The sequence below is a fragment of the Oncorhynchus kisutch genome, linkage group LG1 (genome assembly GCF_002021735.2).
Source record: "Oncorhynchus kisutch isolate 150728-3 linkage group LG1, Okis_V2, whole genome shotgun sequence".
Classification (NCBI taxonomy): domain Eukaryota; kingdom Metazoa; phylum Chordata; class Actinopteri; order Salmoniformes; family Salmonidae; genus Oncorhynchus; species Oncorhynchus kisutch.
The window spans coordinates 61,480,324-61,499,630 of record NC_034174.2 but is presented as its reverse complement, the minus strand read 5'-3'; the positions used below and the strand labels follow the sequence as shown (position 1 = coordinate 61,499,630).

Here is a 19,307-nt window from a genome sequence, read left to right as displayed (position 1 = left end):
ACTACCTGCAACACATCCACAGAGGCCTAGTATCCACGGAAACACAACCTGCTAACTCTGCTCTCTGAAAGGAGGGAGTGAACAGAAAATAATTGAAGGAGAGGAGAGGAAGAGGAGAGACATCAAACACAGCCCAAATCCTCACAACACTGTTTACGTAAGCCTGGTAGGATCTATTCTAAGGGCTTCTGTCTACCGTTCCTTTACTGAGTGAGCTAAATGTACTCCATCTAAACTGCAGCTCTTCATTGCTCACAGTTGCAGACACACAAGTCCATTGCACTTTAACAATAAGGGGTTTATCCCTCAAAAATACCAAAGTCCGCGAACGCAGACAGCCTCTGATGTTGGTCGTTAAAAGCCCCCATGCGTGTCTGTGTTTTTTTTTTGTTGCTTTGCCAACTTATTCCTGGCACCTTGACCTCTTACTTGAGAAGACCACCCAAAAGCCCCCCCCCCCCAATGCTGCTGAAAGCCCCCCTCTGGAATTAAAGGGGGAGGAAGAAGTGGGGTCTCACAAAATCCAGGTATTGGTTCTCCAACAAAGATCTTTGTGTTGTATGGAGGGATACCAAAGCACCAGCCTCTCTCTCTCTGATGACCTGGGGGGGTTTAAGCGAGCGGACATGACCCCCTGCCCCCCACTTATAGGACCCCAATAAGCGAGGACACATAGTGGTGCCATATGTGGGGGGGGGATGTGTGTGTGTTGTACGAGTTCACTGGGTTGGGCCATTAGCGTCAAGGGCGGACCCCAGCCCCCTACGCAAACCCAGTAGGTTTAAAAATAGAACAATTCATATCGGCGAGGCTGAGTGCATTGATGTTACTGGACTTGACACACACAAATGTCTTTCTCTTTCTTTCTCTCTCTTTCTTTCTCTGTCTATCCTTTCCCCCGATTGCTGCAAATTAACAGGTGGCTACACACCACAGTGGCTCCACTGTGACCGGGCCAACAGACAGGCCATGTCATCAGTCTCTCTATCTCTTTCTCCCTCCATCTCTCGTTCTCTTTCACCACCGGTCGGTGACTCTGGAAAGCCCTCTCTGTCCCATTCATACACAGAGAGAGAAAACAGGGGTCAGTGGAGATAGTGTGGCATCAGCAGTTTGAACCTACCTGGTCTTGTCCAACAAGAAACACTTCAAAACTTTTCAGCTGAAAAAGTTTTTAAAATGTTTTCCATTTCATGCCCTAATGAACACTCCCCTGGTCTCGGACAACTAACTGGGTCAGTTACAATGACTGTCATCTAAACTCAGCAAAAAAAGAAACATCCTCTCACTGTCAACTGCGTGTAAATATTTGCATAAACATAAGATTCAACAACTGAGACATAAACTGAACAAGTTCCACAGACATGTGACTAACAGAAATGGAATAATGTGTCCCTGAACAAAGCGGGGGTCAAAATCAAAAGTTACAGTCAGTATCTGGTGTGGCCACCAGCTGCATTAAGTACTGCAGTGCATCTCCTCCTCATGGACTGCACCAGATTTGCCAGTTCTTGCTGTGAGATGTTACCCCACTCTTCCACCAAGGCACCTGCAAGTTCCCGGACATTTCTGTGGGGAATGGCCCTAGCCCTCACCCTCCGATCCAACAGGTGCTCAATGGGATTGAGATCCGGGCTATTTGCTGGCTATGGCAAGACACTGACATTCCTGTCTTGCAGGAAATCATGCACAGAATGAGCAGTATGGCTGGTGGCATTGTCATGTCAGGATGAGCCTGGAGGAAGGGCACCACATGCGGGAGGAGGATGTCTTCCCTTTAACGCACAGTGTTGAGATTGCCTGCAATGACAACAAGCTCAGTCCGATGATGCTGTGCCACACCGCTCCAGATAATGATGGACCCTCCACCTCCAAATCGATCCCGCTCCAGAGTACAGGCCTCGGTGTAACGTTAATTCCTTCGACGATAAACGCGAATCCGACCACCACGACTCGTCAGTGAAGAGCACTTTTTGCCAGCCCTGTCTGGTCCAGCGATGGTGGGTTTGTGCCCATAGGCGACGTTGTTGCCAGTGATGTCTGGTGAGGATCTGCCTTACAACAGGCCTACAAGCCCTCAGTCCAGCCTCTCTCAGCCTATTGCGAACAGTCTGAGCACTGATGGAGGGATTGTGCATTCCTGGTGTAACTCAGGCAGTTGTTGTTGCCATCCTGCACCTGTCCCACAGGTGAGATGTTTGGATGTACCAATCCTGTGCCGGTGTTGTTACACATGGTTGTTCGTCTTGTCTCCCTGTAGCACTGTCTTACGTGTCTCACAGTACGGACATTGCAATTTATTGCCTTGGCCACATCTGCAGTCCTCATGCCTACTTGCAGCATGCATAAGGCACGTTCACGCAGATGAGCAGGGACCCTGGGCATCCTACTTTTGGTGTTTTTCAGAGTCAGTAGAAAGGCCTCTTTAGTGTCCTAAGTTTTCATAACTGTGACAATAATTGCCTACCTTCTGTAAGCTGTTAGTGTCATAATGACCAATCCACAGGTGCATGTTCATTAATAATTTATGGTCTATTGAACAAGCATGGGAAACAGTGTTTAAACATTTTACAATGAAGATCTGTGAAGTTATTTGGATTTTTACAAATTATCTTTGAAAAACAGGGTCCTGAAAAAGGGCAGTTTCTTTTTTTGCTGAGTTTATGACTATATCACCACCATCGATGACCATCTTTGTTTTGGTTTATGTTGCAATCCATCCATCCTTTCCATTATATCTACTAATATTGATAACCAAACCAAACAACGAAACACGTCAAGTAAATAGCACCTTGCAGTGAAACACGGTACACATGAAAAGTTGTAAAGGCAATTCAAATATCCTCCATTTTGAACAACAGAGTGAGAAAGTAGAGAAAAGTGGAGGGTGAAACTCAGGAGGGAGGAGGAGGAAAGGCCTACCGTTCTCCTCTCAGCATTCCACTCTACTCAGCATGTTTGTGTCTGTGTGTGTGTGTGTGTGTGTGTGTGTGTGCGTGCTTGCGTGCTTGCGTGTGTGTGTGTGTGTGTATGGAGGGTTCCCGTTTGTTCAGAAGAATGCAGTAATCTTTCGTAAAAGGGTGGAACTGTGCGGCTGCCAGCTCCAGCTGGGCAGGCCTTTCTCCTTTCAGAGCTGGCCGTTGAATGACCCCCCCCCCCCCTCCCCGCGCGCTGCTGGGGCAGCATATGCACAGATGCACTTACAGATGCACTTACACACACACACGTTCATATGCACATACAGACCGAAGGACAAATAGACACACACACACACACACACACAATATGTTTAATGGATGAGGGCCCTACACAGGTGAGCAGGAGTGAGGCTAACATTGTGATGAGAGAAAACATGGCACAGTCATTCCTCCCTAACCCTTGTCTTTGTTGGGTGTACACATCTGCAATACCCTACTGTGTGAAAGGGAAAGCCCCAATGATGTCGGCATGTATCCCCGGGGTCAAACTGAAAACAAACTAGAGCCTCTCTTTGGTCGAGATTCAATCGGGACCACGAAAGATACTGATATTTAAAGGTAATTTCGATTGAGCCGACATCTGCAGTGTTCACCGTGAGCGTGGTTTCCTCAAACATGCATAGCGGACATAATGTTGGGTTGAATTTGGCCCCTAAGTTCTCTCTCTCCAGCTCTCTGTCTCTTTTTACTATCATGTTATCTAATTCTATAGCGTTGCTATTGAGTAAGTACAGTATGGCTGTAACTTAACAGGATTTGAACCGTTTCTGTTACTAACATCTAGATTTCTGCCTTACTCCGGATTCCTTTGATTATTGTGACACAAACTACTGAGATGTTTTTTGATAAAAGTGGAGGGAAAAAAGTGAAAATCGTAACACGAAGGTCATCCATACTGACCTATGGGCCCTGGTCAAAAGTTAACTCCGAAAGTGTAAAATGGACACTATTTTCAAAGAACATATGAGTCCCAGTGTACTGGTGTTAAAATAACACTGTTTAAAGTGTTGAAAATTTAACTCTGTTGCAGTGTTCCCCTGTTAACTCTTGATTTCTATTTTTTAAAATTTTATTTCACCTTCATTTAACCAGGTAGACTAGTTGAGAACAAGTTCTCATTTGCAACTGCGACCTGGCCAAGATAAAGCATAGCAGTGTGAACAGACAACACAGAGTTACACATGGAGTAAACAATTAACAAGTCAATAACACAGTAGAAAAAAAGGGGAGTCTATATACATTGTGTGCAAAAGGCATGAGGAGGTAGGCGAATAATTACAATTTTGCAGATTAACACTGGAGTGATAAATGATCAGATGGACATGTACAGGTAGAGATATTGGTGTGCAAAAGAGCAGAAAAGTAAATAAATAAAAACAGTATGGGGATGAGGTAGGTGAAAATTGGTGGGCTATTTACCAATAGACTATGTACAGCTGCAGCGATCGGTTAGCTGCTCAGATAGCAGATGTTTGAAGTTGGTGAGGGAGATAAAAGTCTCCAACTTCAGCAATTTTTGCAATTCGTTCCAGTCACAGGCAGCAGAGTACTGGAACGAAAGGCGGCCAAATGAGGTGTTGGCTTTAGGGATGATCAGTGAGATACACCTGCTGGAGCGCGTGCTACGGATGGGTGTTGCCATCATGACCAGTGAACTGAGATAAGGCGGAGCTTTACCTAGCATGGACTTGTAGATGACCTGGAGCCAGTGGGTCTGGCGACGAATATGTAGCGAGGGCCAGCCGACTAGGACATACAAGTCGCAGTGGTGGGTGGTATAAGGTGCTTTAGTGACAAAATGGATGGCACTGTGATAAACTGCATCCAGTTTGCTGAGTAGAGTGTTGGAAGCAATTTTGTAGATGACATCGCCAAAGTCGAGGATCGGTAGGATAGTCAGTTTTACTAGGGTAAGTTTGGCGGCATGAGTGAAGGAGGCTTTGTTGCGGAATAGAAAGCCGACTCTTGATTTGATTTTCGATTGGAGATGTTTGATATGAGTCTGGAAGGAGAGTTTACAGTCTAGCCAGACACCTAGGTACTTATAGATGTCCACATATTCAAGGTCGGAACCATCCAGGGAGGTGATGCTGGTCAGGCGTGCGGGTGCAGGCAGCGAACGGTTGAAAAGCATGCATTTGGTTTTACTAGCGTTTAAGAGCAGTTGGAGGCCACGGAAGGAGTGTTGTATGGCATTGAAGCTCGTTTGGAGGTTAGATAGCACAGTGTCCAAGGACGGGCCAGAAGTATATAGAATGGTGTCGTCTGCGTAGAGGTGGATCAGGGAATCGCCCGCAGCAAGAGCAACATCATTGATATATACAGAGAAAAGAGTCGGCCCGAGAATTGAACCCTGTGGCACCCCCATAGAGACTGCCAGAGGACCGGACAGCATGCCCTCCGATTTGACACACTGAACTCTGTCTGCAAAGTAATTGGTGAACCAGGCAAGGCAGTCATCCGAAAAACCGAGGCTACTGAGTCTGCCGGTAAGAATATGGTGATTGACAGAGTCGAAAGCCTTGGCAAGGTCGATGAAGACGGCTGCACAGTACTGTCTTTTATCGATGGCGGTTATGATATCGTTTAGTACCTTGAGCGTGGCTGAGGTGCACCCGTGACCGGCTCGGAAACCAGATTGCACAGCGGAGAAGGTACGGTGGGATTCGAGATGGTCAGTGACCTGTTTGTTGACTTGGCTTTCGAAGACCTTAGATAGGCAGGGCAGGATGGATAAAGGTCTGTAACAGTTTGGGTCCAGGGTGTCTCCCCCTTTGAAGAGGGGGATGACTGCGGCAGCTTTCCAACCCTTGGGGATCTCAGACGATATGAAAGAGAGGTTGAACAGGCTGGTAATAGGGGTTGCGACAATGGCGGCGGATAGTTTCAGAAATAGAGGGTCCAGATTGTCAAGTCCAGCTGATTTGTACGGGTCCAGGTTTTGCAGCTCTTTCAGAACATCTGCTATCTGGATTTGGGTAAAGGAGAACCTGGAGAGGCTTGGGCGAGTAGCTGCGGGGGGGGCGGAGCTGTTGGCCGAGGTTGGAGTAGCCAGGCGGAAGGCATGGCCAGCCGTTGAGAAATGCTTGTTGAAGTTTTCGATAATCATGGATTTATCGGTGGTGACCGTGTTACCTAGCCTCAGTGCAGTGGGCAGCTGGGAGGAGGTGCTCTTGTTCTCCATGGACTTCACAGTGTCCCAGAACTTTTTGGAGTTGGAGCTACAGGATGCAAACTTCTGCCTGAAGAAGCTGGCCTTAGCTTTCCTGACTGACTGCGTGTATTGGTTCCTGACTTCCCTGAACAGTTGCATATCGCGGGGACTATTCGATGCTATTGCAGTCCGCCACAGGATGTTTTTGTGCTGGTCGAGGGCAGTCAGGTCTGGAGTGAACCAAGGGCTGTATCTGTTCTTAGTTCTGCATTTTTTGAATGGAGCATGCCTATCTAAAATGGTGGGGAAGTTACTTTTAAAGAATGACCAGGCATCCTCAACTGACGGGATGAGGTCAATGTCCTTCCAGGATACCCGGGCCAGGTCGATTAGAAAGGCCTGCTCACAGAAGTGTTTTAGGGAGCATTTGACAGTGATGAGGGGTGGTCGTTTGACTGCGGCTCCGTAGCGGATACAGGCAATGAGGCAGTGATCGCTGAGATCCAGGTTGAAGACAGCGGAGGTGTATTTGGAGGGCCAGTTGGTCAGGATGACGTCTATGAGGGTGCCCTTGTTTACAGAGTTAGGGTTGTACCTGCTGGGTTCCTTGATGATTTGTGTGAGATTGAGGGCATCTAGCTTAGATTGTAGGACTGCCGGGGTGTTAAGCATATCCCAGTTTAGGTCACCTAACAGAACAAACTCTGAAGCTAGATGGGGGGCGATCAATTCACAAATGGTGTCCAGGACACAGCTGGGAGCTGAGGTGGGGTCGGTAGCAGGCGGCAACAGTGAGAGACTTATTTCTGGAGAGAGTAATTTTCAAAATTAGTAGTTCGAACTGTTTGGGTATGGACCTGGAAAGTATGACATTACTTTGCAGGCTATCTCTGCAGTAGACTGCAACTCCTCCCCCTTTGGCAGTTCTATCTTGACAGAAGATGTTATAGTTGGGTATGGAAATCTCAGAATTTTTGGTGACCTTCCTGGGCCAGGATTCAGACACGGCAAGGACATCAGGGTTAGCAGAGTGTGCTAAAGCGGTGAGTAAAACAAACTTAGGGAGGAGGCTTCTGATGTTGACATGCATGAAACCAAGGCTTTGATGAACTTGATTGTGGTGTTTGTATAGCTCTAATGTAGAGTAATATGCAGTGTAAAACATAACACTTGATTTACAGTATGCTGGACTCACTTTGCTTAGTGCTGAAGCTGTTACAGTTTCTCAGTGTAAGATATTAACACTTGTAGTTTTACAGTAAATCATTTTGGGGTATTGTTTTAACACTGTATGGTGTAAAGCCTAATTTGCTTATTTCCCAGCGTGCCTTTACTTTTTTAGTAAATTGTTACAGTTAACACCCATGAAGGTATTTGTTTGTGACAGAGACATGGTTGTTGAATTATTTTCCTTTTAAAGGCCTGTGGCTTTCACCAAGTGAGTTCCTAAGTGAATGTTATCTATGAAAATGTAATGACAATATATTAGATATATCAAAAGGCTTTACATATTGGCCTAGTTTGATGGCCTAGTTTTACCATAACACAGTGGTGTTAGGAAACCCCTGGTTTTCAGGCCACATCAGGCCTCCAAGTCACATTATGCTGGCTTGCAAAGTGATGTGTAATTCCTATTGGAATCCAGGCAGAGTTAGGATATCCAACAGTTGGAATTTTTATTCACCCACAACCTGCATTCAGAATGACCATCAGGATTAGGAAACTTGATTTAAAAAAAACCACTACCTATCATTTAAACCATAAAAAAAACATTACAGTAAAGGGTGCAATATATCTCACTAACTGAGTGGATTAGTTTGAAAAATTAAGTTATTTATCTTTGTGTAGCATAAGTGTACATGCAAAAACACAGATATTAAAAACAATCCTAAAAAAATCTACCTTCAGTAGAGCATGCTGGGAAATATGAGAATGACGGGTGTCGTGTTAATGGGACTGTTTTACTCTCCACAGTGTAAAACAATAACTCTGGTTATTAAAACCAACACTGGGGGTTATTTTACACCACTTAGTGTTAAATTCACTCTTACAGAGTGAATTTAACTCCTGAATCGACACTCAAAATGTGCTGTGTAGTTCACATAAGAACATACATACAGTATATAAGGAATAGGGTGCCATTTGGGACACAGCCAAGATCTCCAATCTACATATAACTTCCAAGCCACATTCCTCTGCTCCTTGCAACCCAATATGGACAATTTACTGTAGGAACCAAATCTATGTTTTCTCTGTGGTCATCACTAGATAGTGGTGTGTATGTGTGTGTGTGTGTGTGTGTGTGTGTGTGTGTGTTGTGTGTGTGTGTGTGTGTGTGTGTGTGTGTGTGTGTGTGTGTGTGTGTGTGTGTGTGTGTGTGTGTGTGGGGGGGGGTGCGTGTGTGTGTGTGTGTGAGTGCACGCATGCACATATGTGTGTGTATGCGTGCATGTGTGAGTGCATGTTTGCGTTAGTGCCTGTGCGTGCATATACACGTGTGTGTGTGTGTGTGTGTGTGTGTGTGTGTGTGTGTGTGTGTGTGTAGGGTGTGGGGGGTCACATTCCGTTGCATTATCGTAATGATAACTGCTGTTGAAACATTCCATATAACCTCCAGTGTACTTGTGCCAAGCCAGCGTTCAGTAATTACCAGGGTGGAGGCACCACTTTGCTCCTGTTACCGGAAATCTTGGAATATTTTGCCCGCTTAAGCGTCCTTTCAGAACAAAACAACAACAACATCAGCATCTATTAAACCAGGAAACGACATAAGCCCTAGGGCTTAGTTTAGTGAATGTTATAACTCTCTTACGTGCATTTGTTGGCACACACGCATTCATGCACACACACACACACACACACACACACACACACACACACACACACACACACACACACACACACACACACACACACACACACACACACACACACACACACACACACACACATACACACACACACATTCATGCACATTTGCAGACAACTTGCACGCACATTTCAGCAAAGCCGTCATTTAAGGTAAGAGTCATAGACAATCACATTGCACTACTATTTGTTTTGAACGTTTGAAAGTTGAAAGTCAACTGGCTCTACAAACAATTAAACAATTAATTATATAGATGAAAGCATTTTCTCAAAACAAGCAACGTAAGTAGTGCATATGCATTTGTCATTGCAATGTAAGCACAGAATGAGGCAGTCAAGCAGTCCCCATGTTTTGACTCACTCAGTCCCCCCTCCATGAATCATGGTTAGCACCTCTGTCAGTCTGTGAGGGAGTGTTGGCCAACCGGCCCTCTGATTCGCTGGAACCCTGTAAAATCTCAACTGGCTTTGACCTCTGGTGTTGCTAGGCAATGCTGAGGGGAGAACAGGGCCCTCTTTGAAAAACAGGTTGGTGTGTGTTCACACTGGCTGACCAGAGCAGACCCCGCTCTGCCCCTCAGGCAGACCATTAAGTACACAGGAGGGAGCCTCTGGACAGACTCAAACTGGATTTTACAAACACAGACAGACCGGCCTACAACTGGACATCTCAGCCAAAAATATTGTACATTTGCACAGAGGGCTGTTTTCCCGGACACGGATTTAACCTTGTCCTGGAAAAATAAGCATATTCCATGTTCCTTAAAAATATGGCTACTGGAGGTTCTTAATTTAAAGTGCCTTTAAGTCCAGGACTATAGGCTTAATCTTTGTCCAGGAAACTGGCCAAGGGAGTCCAGATTTAAAAAATAGTTCCATCCTTGACAGATGACAAAGTAATTGTGGCCCTCAAGGCATCTGAGGTCATGGGTCGTAAAAAATTACATTTCTTCAAACCATTGATAAAATATTCACTTTGAGTCAATGTGAGTCCATGATCAGGGGATATCATGCAGCTCATTGTGTCCACTCAACACACAATAACAAAAAGAGAGGCGGATAGGTAAAAGGAAGGGAGGGACAGGAACTCTGTGTGTGTGTGTGTGTGTGTGTTTTGGAGGGTCTGACTGTGTGGTCTGCTGATGGAGGGGAATTCCATACTCCAGATCAACTACCCCCCCCCCCCCTCCAAAGTGCAACCTAGCGCAGCATAGACACCCTGATATACTAACACTAGTTGGGATGGGGTGGGGGGTGGAATGTGAGTAATTGCAGCTTGCAGCATGGAGGAGTACACATTGCCAACAGGGTGAAAAAAGAGAGCTTAACACAAGCACGGAAAGTCAATCATTCCCCGGGGTGAGTCAGATTTAAAAGTAAATCACATCGACCAATGTGTGGAGACATGACATTGGAGGTTGTTTTGTAAAGTCATGGTCAAAACAATGTTATTTATGAAAAAAGGAAGTGACATCAGAGTGTTGATAGTAAAGAGGCGACAGGGGACACTTTTATCCTATGACTTTGTTTAGAGTGGTGTATCAAAAGGGTCGGGTCCCTTCTTGTTTAAATTTATCTTGTTTTGTGGAGTTTTTAAACCTACCCGAACACTAAATAGACACACCAAAAATATAGGTCTCTAACAAGCGCCATTGAACACTATTAAGTTGCTGGTCTCCACAACTCCACAGCACAGGAAGAGCCAAGTACAACATACACCAACTTCAACAATATGTTGCCGTTTCTTGGCTTTAAATTGAGATGTTGTGTTTTTACTTACATCCTCTCATGTAAACAAACAATATTTCTGACTGTAGTTGAATGAAAATTATGTTGACTATAATAAACTACATTCATCAATCTGACTCCATTATTAGGTGAATAAACACTATAGGTCCATAGGCCTATTCATTGGGTCTTGTTAAGGTAGCAAGCCTTGCATCACCACTCGGAATACTAGAAGTTACACGTGACCAAAAGAGCTTATATCTTGCGATCTACGTCTTAGCATTAAATGATTGATCTAACCTTAGCTCAGAGATGCATAGTTAGAGGACAAGCATGTATGCTATGTGTATTGTGAATTATATTTACCAACAGACGTACTAAATTATGAACATATAGTCAAAGTGTTACTCTGTAAAACGAGGGATGCATTCACTCACTAATAGGATTTATTAGTCATGAAATAATTGACACTAAACTATTACAGTGTACATGAAATATATGATACATCACATAATAACACAGAGCAAATGACTATTAACTAAATGAGACTTAAAGTGGTTCCACGTGTCTTTTGTTAATGATAATCTCAGAGAGAAAAAGGATGTGTGTCAGGAGCTTGCTAACAAGTTCTCAAAGTATGAGCGAATTCACTGCCCTTTTAATCAAATTCAAGCGGGAACTCCCCCTAACCTGAATTAACATTTATTTGCACTTTGCAACCCAGTTAGCAATGAGCAATCGGGTGGCCGGCGTCCCTCCAGAGTACCCATCGCCTCATGGGGCGCCCGCGATATGCCACTTTGTCAAGCGGCAGCCGTGCTCCTGCCGTTCAAGTGTCGTTTTCCTCACACAGCCCACCCGCCCTTCACCCACCCTTCACTCCCTTTCTCCACTTATTTATTCATTTACGTTTATTATTTAAGATAGATTGGATGCCATGTCCATTTGAACGAATAATAATATAGATAGGCTTCTCACACAGTGCAATGGGAACAAAACTGACTGCAATCAATGTGTCATAGTTCCTTGACTATGCGACGTACTAACAATAAAACAATCAAAACAAGTGCAAAAAGAAGCATGCAGATCAAAGAAAATAAGATGTAAATAAGAATAAGATCAAACCAAAATAGCCTTAAGATAAAAATCAAAATAGCCTACATTCATATAGTATGGACTTTTTTTTTTGCCCATGTGCTTAGTGGAATAACTACAGTGCAGTTATGTGACATAACTATTTCATTGGTCTGGTAGACTAAAGTAATTTAAGTGCGTACAGAATATGAATAAATGGTAAGTGTGTGGTAGGGTGCAGGAGTCAGCCCAGGGTTCAGCTGTTGGATCAGTCTTGTGGCTTGGGGGTAGAGGCTGGTTTTGAGATTGGTGGTCCGAGACTTGATGCTGACCTTCACTGCAGCCGATCCCTCTCCCCTGTCCGCCGCCTTCTCCCGCCTTCACAATCGGAGGCCCCTTTCAGCTAAAGGGTGACCTTAATCTGGACCCCCTTATCCATGGCATCTTGGGTTGCAGGTTCTTCCGAATGGCTTCTGTACACAAAGAAAGAACATTGCATTCGATTTGAATAGCACAAGGTCTTACACGTGAGTTTAAGAATGTACTTAAAAGTTGGGAAAACAAATGTAACACATTTAATACTATCATAACTTACTGTGAAGAATGGTCTTCAGAAACAAGTCCCTGAAACAGGCCTTATGCTCTGCCCCAGTCCAGGTTGTGACAATGGCAAGGCGGTTTGACAGAATGCAATGTAAGAGCATCCGCCACACAGTTAACTTCATGTCCTTGGCATTACAGACAGAAACCTAAGGAATTACACATTATGTTAACATCTGTCCCACCCCCTATATTTTAAATACATGTATTGTGACAGTCCTAAAGACAAAATTGCAGATATTTCCAATGAGTATTTACATTTAATTTGGTAACAGCTATGTTCTTACAGTGAGAACAAAAGGCAGGAACAACACACCCAGATTCTTATCTAATCAACTCAATTTGAATGTTATGACCAGACAACAGGAATGTGCCCGATAACCAGTCAAAATACACCAACCATAAAACATGCAATTCAATAAAACACTGGTCTTCATCATGGTTCACATTTGTTCACTCTCTAAATGTCAACTAGATGACTGATACTACACCTTAAACACTTAAAACATGTGGTCTAACCAGTTCTCTGGACTAAAGCAAGGTCAGTCGAGTTCACCCAAACCGGACTCCCATTTTAGACTCTAAATGGCCCCAGTGACCTCACCACTCAACCAAATGCCAGATGCTTTGTGCCTTTTCCTCTGGCACTTCTCCATTATCAATCACAACCAACTCTCCTGTGACATGTTTATGTAAATAACCACTAGGCATTGAATAATGCCTCTCAGGTGTGTCTGCTCCAGAGTCCAGAGTCTCTCTCCCTTTTCAGGATGTGTCAACATGTTAATTGCCGGGTGAAATTCTACAGATAGTTCAGCTACGGAGTTGTCAGGCTGCATTTTCAAACAAAACCTTTTGGTCGTAATTTAAATGTGAGAGGAGAACTGTGTCATTTCCACGGCCTTTTCTGGTTGCGATCAACTACACAAATCAATCGCCACTGTCGAGTTAGTTACATCATGCATTTTGCAAATAGTGCAAAAAAAAGTGGATGAATTGGAAACAAACTCAGACAGCAGTCCGATTCATTAGTCAGGCAATTCATGGCAAGAAAAAGAGAATGTGGACAGACAACTGTTGGACTGTGTTTGTGCCAAGACAACGCCCCACGAATCAGTGATGTGGCCTCCCAGCCAGGTCATATCTGTGTCTGTCCCCCGGCAGATCAAATAACCCCCACAATGCTGAGTGGCTAGAATGGGGAGGACTGAATAGAAAATGCCGACCTTGAGGGCCTCAATGTGAAAGATATAACTAACTCCAGTTGGCCCCCTATCAGTAAATACCAGCTAGTCATATATTTGGATTTAATCTGTTTATATTTTTAATCCCAGCCAACGTCCCTGCAGGAGGCCTTTTTGCCTTTTGGTAGGCCGTCATTGTAAATAAGAATTGGTTCTTAACCTAGTTAAATAAAGGTTAAATCTAAAAAAAGTTGAATTGAAGAACCTTGAGGTCTTGTGAATGGTTTTGCTCTTCAATAAATCCTGTAGATACCCAATCCATTTGGGGTATGATGAAAAATGACAGCGTTCTTCTGTGGGCTGAGCCATCCTGTGTTAATGTGGTGCCCTATGTACCTAAAATGAGAGAATTGTACATGTTAGTACTTTACATGATGGTGCCCTTTGTAAAGGGTACCTTATTGTAAAGCGTCACCTTATAACTTTATCACAAGTATTGTATAAGGCCAGAAATATGAACCCCTGACAAAGCCACATTGTTGTTCAGTTACAGATCATAAAGATTAGATAAGCACAACCTCACTGCACCAGTGCTTCTAACAATAACAGAACTATATGGGTGGCTGTTAAATGTAAATGGTGAACTAATCAAATCATATGAGAAACAGAATGTTCAAGGGGCCACTGTGAATTTGTGTACATTTTGGTAAACATGCCATGGCAAATGATCAAAAACCGAAACATTTTTTTATCAACTGTAAGCAAATGATATGAGAAACAAAATGGTTCCATATGCCGCTGGGCATGAGTCAATCAACATGCCATACGATCTGTATACAGAAGTAGATAAATAATGAAGGCCCCATGATTGTTGCACGACAACTTACCATGTTCTACCTATGGCCAATATGGTTCTCTCCAGTGGACGTTTGCACAAAAACAGCCACTAAAGAGAAAGCATCCTTACGCCTTTTTGGCTACTTCCTAATAGTTTTACACAGAATTCTGTCCTTGTCTCCTGTCCTATAAGACTAAAAGCTCTGGACAAGTAAAACAATGGGCGCATCTCAATAGTCTTAAAAAAAACCTACCTCTCCTCGTCTTCCCTTTACCTGAACAGACATGAAAGAACTGGAGAGGTGAAAACAAATTCACAATATTGACACCCACAATGTTGCTTTCACCTATTCTGTGTTTTCAGATTCATCGAGATGAAGGCGAGGAGATGAGGTGAGGCAGCCTCTTCAGGCCATTTAGATGCTAAACATGTGAGACCTAAAGGCTTTTTTACCTATCACTGGTAATGAATAAAATAAGCAGAAGAACCTCTGTCTCATTGGCCTTTATGGCAAATATATTGTAAGTGTCAGTGGAGGCTGCTGAGGGGAGGACGGCTCTTAATAATGTCTGGAACGGAGCGAATGGAATGGCATCAAACACATGGAAACCATGGAAACCACGTGTTTGACGTATTTGATATCTTTCCACTGATTCCGCTCCAGTCATTACCACGAGTACGTTCTCCCCAATGAAGGTGCCACCAACCTCCTGTGGTAAGTGTACAGCATGTCAGTGTGACGGCAAGCTGATAGCTTTGGGAAGCTGAGATCAAGTGTGAGAGGTGTGGCTCTCATGCTCAATGGGAGTGTAGTTGAGTTACAAGAAGCATAGTTGTCTCGAACAATGTGGACAGCAATACCCAACGCCTCCCAGAGACAGTACAGTACAATTCGCACCGTCATCGCTGAGGCATTGTTTCGATAGAAACCCTAGGCATGCACTCTCTCACGCACATGGGGCCCATGCACACTCAGGTTGTACAACTAATGTACAACACATTTGAGACATCGGGTTGTGATAAAGCTGAGAGTTTTTCTGCACAAAGACCATTGGAGATACCGTACAATAGTTTTATCAACACTTTTGAGCAGACAAACTCTGTTGTATCACAAACATACCAGTTGTATCACAACCATCAAATGCGTTGTACATCAGTTGTACAACCTGAGTGTGTACAGGGCTATGGACACACAATGATCCACATAGGGCACCCTCCTTCACAAACAAACCCTGAGCGAAACCCAAATCTTCCCCGGCAACACAATGGGTCCCGAACACACATTTATAGACCTTACTATGCCCTTTGATATACAAGCCTCTTTTTCTCACACTTAATAATTAACCAATGAAAGGCGAGACGGATCGGGGGGGCGGGGGGGGACGGACGACGACTTAGACGTCGCGTGAACACATGAACTTTTCCTCCCTTCCTGCCGAGACGGCAAGCGAGGTCACCTGATCCCTCCACCAGGCAGCGATGACGTTTTCCACATCCCCTCGCTTCAGCTGGGCAGCCAGTCGTGTAAGGAGAGGTTATTACTGTTGTCTCTTCTTTTCCCCCTACAAGTCTGACATAATCAGTCCACGCCAGTGGTGCGTAACGTGGCGCATGAATAAGACATCATCTCTGTGGTGTCTTTTTTTCCACTCTAAATGTTTAATAAGTGATGAGATGGAAGATGATCCGTGACATATTTAGAGCAGTTGTTAGTGACAGTCTGTTGGCTCGGGTGTTTTGGACAATAGATGATTTCAAAGTGATCATACACTTTGAGCGTACTTTGTTGTCAGAGAAAGTGGTGGAGGTGTGTGTGTGTGTGTGCATAAGTGTGTGGATCCGTGTCTGTGTGTGTGGCCTACAAATGGGATAGGAAGAATCTTTCACATGTCGGTAATGTTTGAAATTCTCTTGGGGATTAGAGTAGCTGTAGCTCCATTTCAAAAACCTTAATTCTTCTCTTTAGTTGAAGTAAGACAAAGCCGAACCAAAACAATGAGCAGTTCCCAGATCCAATTTCCGACTCAAACACAACAAGTGCCTATTTTTAAATTCCTTTGAACCAACTATGCCACATAGGAGTGCCCATTATTGTTTCAAATGCTTTGTTTAGTCCTACCAGAAAAAAATATATATGCAGCAATGGTACAGTATCTTGGGAGAGATAGAGCTGAGGTGGCGGACACAAAGGCCAGTGTGAAATTCTATCATGGACGCCCACTGGAGGTTCTCACATGGTTTACACAGGGCAGTGTCAAGATGAGTTAGCATCAGGTATGTTGTTGTTCCAAAGATTACATCTCACCTGCAATGATTATATCATCAAAATGTTTGGCTTCATGTAAAACGGCCCAATACCAATTTGCTCTACCAAACTAACATCTCATTCAAGTTCTTTAGCATTTTATGCTAACCTCCAAGTTAAAGATGCACTAATGCAGAAATCGTTCCGCCATTTCCTGGTTGCTAAAATTCGATGGTTCGCCTAATTTCACTTTATGTGACAAAACAAGCAAGTATAGCGCAGAAAATCATTGGACCATCTACACCTCTGTGAAATAAAACCAAACATGTTGTATTTTCAGCTGTTTGAAGCTGGTGTACAAAACCAAAAGTTAAAGAAGCAAAAACTAAACTTAAGACCGAAAGCATAGAAATAGTTCACATAGAGCAGATCTACCGCATTTTAGACTTACGTTCTATAACACTCACATTTCTATGCGAACTTGGTCAGGTCACCCAAAAAGTTACATATTGCAGCTGCAACTTTTCCATCAAATCAAAATACAATGACATTTGGTGGTAGCTGTTTCTATTTTTCACTCATTAGTAAAACAACGTAAAAATGAGCACCAGAACAAACCATAAAAACAAAATTATCTCACAATACTGTTCATTGCTTGACCTGTCTTTTTCAAGCGAGACAAATGTCCCTCTAGACCAGGCCTGGGCAACTCCAGTCCTCTGGGGCCTGATTGGTGTCACACTTTTACCCCGGCCCCACCTGACTCCAATAATCAACTAATCATGATCTTCAGTTAAAAATGCAATTAGTTTAAATCCGGTGTGTCTGCTATGGATGGAGGACAAGTGTGACACCAATCAGGCCCACGAGGACTGGAATTGCCCAGGCCTGCTCTACACCCTGACATTGATCAATCGAACAGGCAGCCATTTTGAATGCTCAGCCACCAGTTGGCATGATCTGCTGACAGACAGGCACTGTTGCTCTCTGCCTGTGGACCCGAGTCATTTCCATGGCAACAGTAAAGCTCTATAGCTTTCCTTGGCACTGGTCGATCTCCACCAAGGCCACAGCGAAAGACAACCCACGTCTTCCGATAGCTGGGCTTTTGGGATAAACCAAGGGAATATATTTATTTGCCTTCGAATCATTGGCTGTCCTTAGACATATCCCAAATGAAATGAAAACCCCTACAGTTGCACTCAATATTTCCTTTTTGGCAAATGTATGATGAGCCCATATTAAAGAGACACTATCAAAATCTCCATGACACCAAAAATAAATGAGGGATTTAAGCAAGGCTTACCATATCACCAGCCTCCCTTTGACTTCAAAGCTGTCTGTTACGGCATCCATGTTAGATAGCTTTCAGGCAATACATTCAGGAGATCAGCAATCCCACCCTCCCCATGCTGACATCCCCCACGATGGGCCAGTATGCACTTCAGATGTTGCTTTTATGGGTGTCTTGGAAGACCCTTGGACACGCTCTATCACATTAGAAGGGCTTGGGGCTTTGGCACCATGTTGAATCGCCACTGTCAAAAAGTGGCATGGCCACCCTTTAACCCTTTAATCAGATGGAGATTTCTGCCAATGGAAATGGGGCGATTCAGACGGGAGGCTTCATACGTTCTGTAAGGGTCCTGCTTCCCCCCCTTTTCCGGAGACATACAACTGTCTGTTTGAGATAATGTACAGTAATATACTGTGTCTCTAATATATCTACTGTGATACAGTATCATATGTCTCTAATATATCTACTGTGATACAGTATCATATGTCTCTAATATATCTACTGTGATACAGTATCATATGTCTCTAATATATCTACTGTGATACAGTATCATATGTCTCTAAGATATCTACGGACAGTATTGGAACAGAATCAGTTATAGTCTCCTATTTATGAAATGGCTCAAATGAGGACACGTAACAACGAACATTTTGCAACATCTATTGGTCAGCATTCTCAGTTCGATGCAAAAAAGCTATTGCAACATCTACACATATTTGTTAATTCATACACCCTCGATCGAAACAAGCAGATATTCGGTTGCCTTATTTAGGTATAACTATACACAAAAGTGTTGTACTTTAGATTGCCCTTGCATCGTTGTTACAATTATTATGATTAAAGCTCCTACCCCCAGGAGCATTAGCTGGATCGCCAGATGTATTTGAGCGGTCAAAGTCAAACAGAGCACTCGGAGCAGTGCTTTAGTTTTGTCGCTTTGAGAATCCACTCTGTTCTGTCACTTGGCTGGCAACTTCGCACGGGTCCCTCAAAATAAACCGCCTCTCCTCCACTGACTGCCTCACTAGTAGATGTTATGAAAATGACACAGGGAGAAATTCCTATGCTTTATCTCATTCGGGCCCATCCTAACACGTTTGTGGACACAGCTGGCAATCCGCCACCTCTCCTCTCCTCTATCCTCCCCCTTTTTCTTCTCTTCTACCCCTGCTGGCTTACATCCTTTTTTGTGAATAACTCCCTCCCTCCCTCCCTCCCTCCCTCCCTCCCTCCCTCCCTCCCTCCCTCCCTCCCTCCCTCCCTCCCTCCCTCCCTCCCTCCCTCCCTCCCTCCCTCCCTCCCTCCCTCCCTCCCTCCCTCCCTCCCTCCCTCCCTTTAACT

The 19,307-nt window shown here is 44.1% G+C and overlaps 1 long non-coding RNA gene across 1 annotated transcript; it reads right to left on the bottom strand.

Annotated features, from left to right (window-relative positions):
• Positions 1-11,169: 11,169 nt before the first annotated feature.
• Positions 11,170-19,063, bottom strand: LOC116374687 (uncharacterized). Its single transcript, XR_004210598.1, has 4 exons — positions 17,976-19,063; positions 13,852-13,982; positions 12,398-12,551; positions 11,170-12,275 (listed from the first exon to the last, which is right to left on the bottom strand). It is a non-coding gene; the product is annotated as an uncharacterized LOC116374687 (long non-coding RNA).
• Between the last annotated feature and the right edge of the window lie 244 nt (positions 19,064-19,307).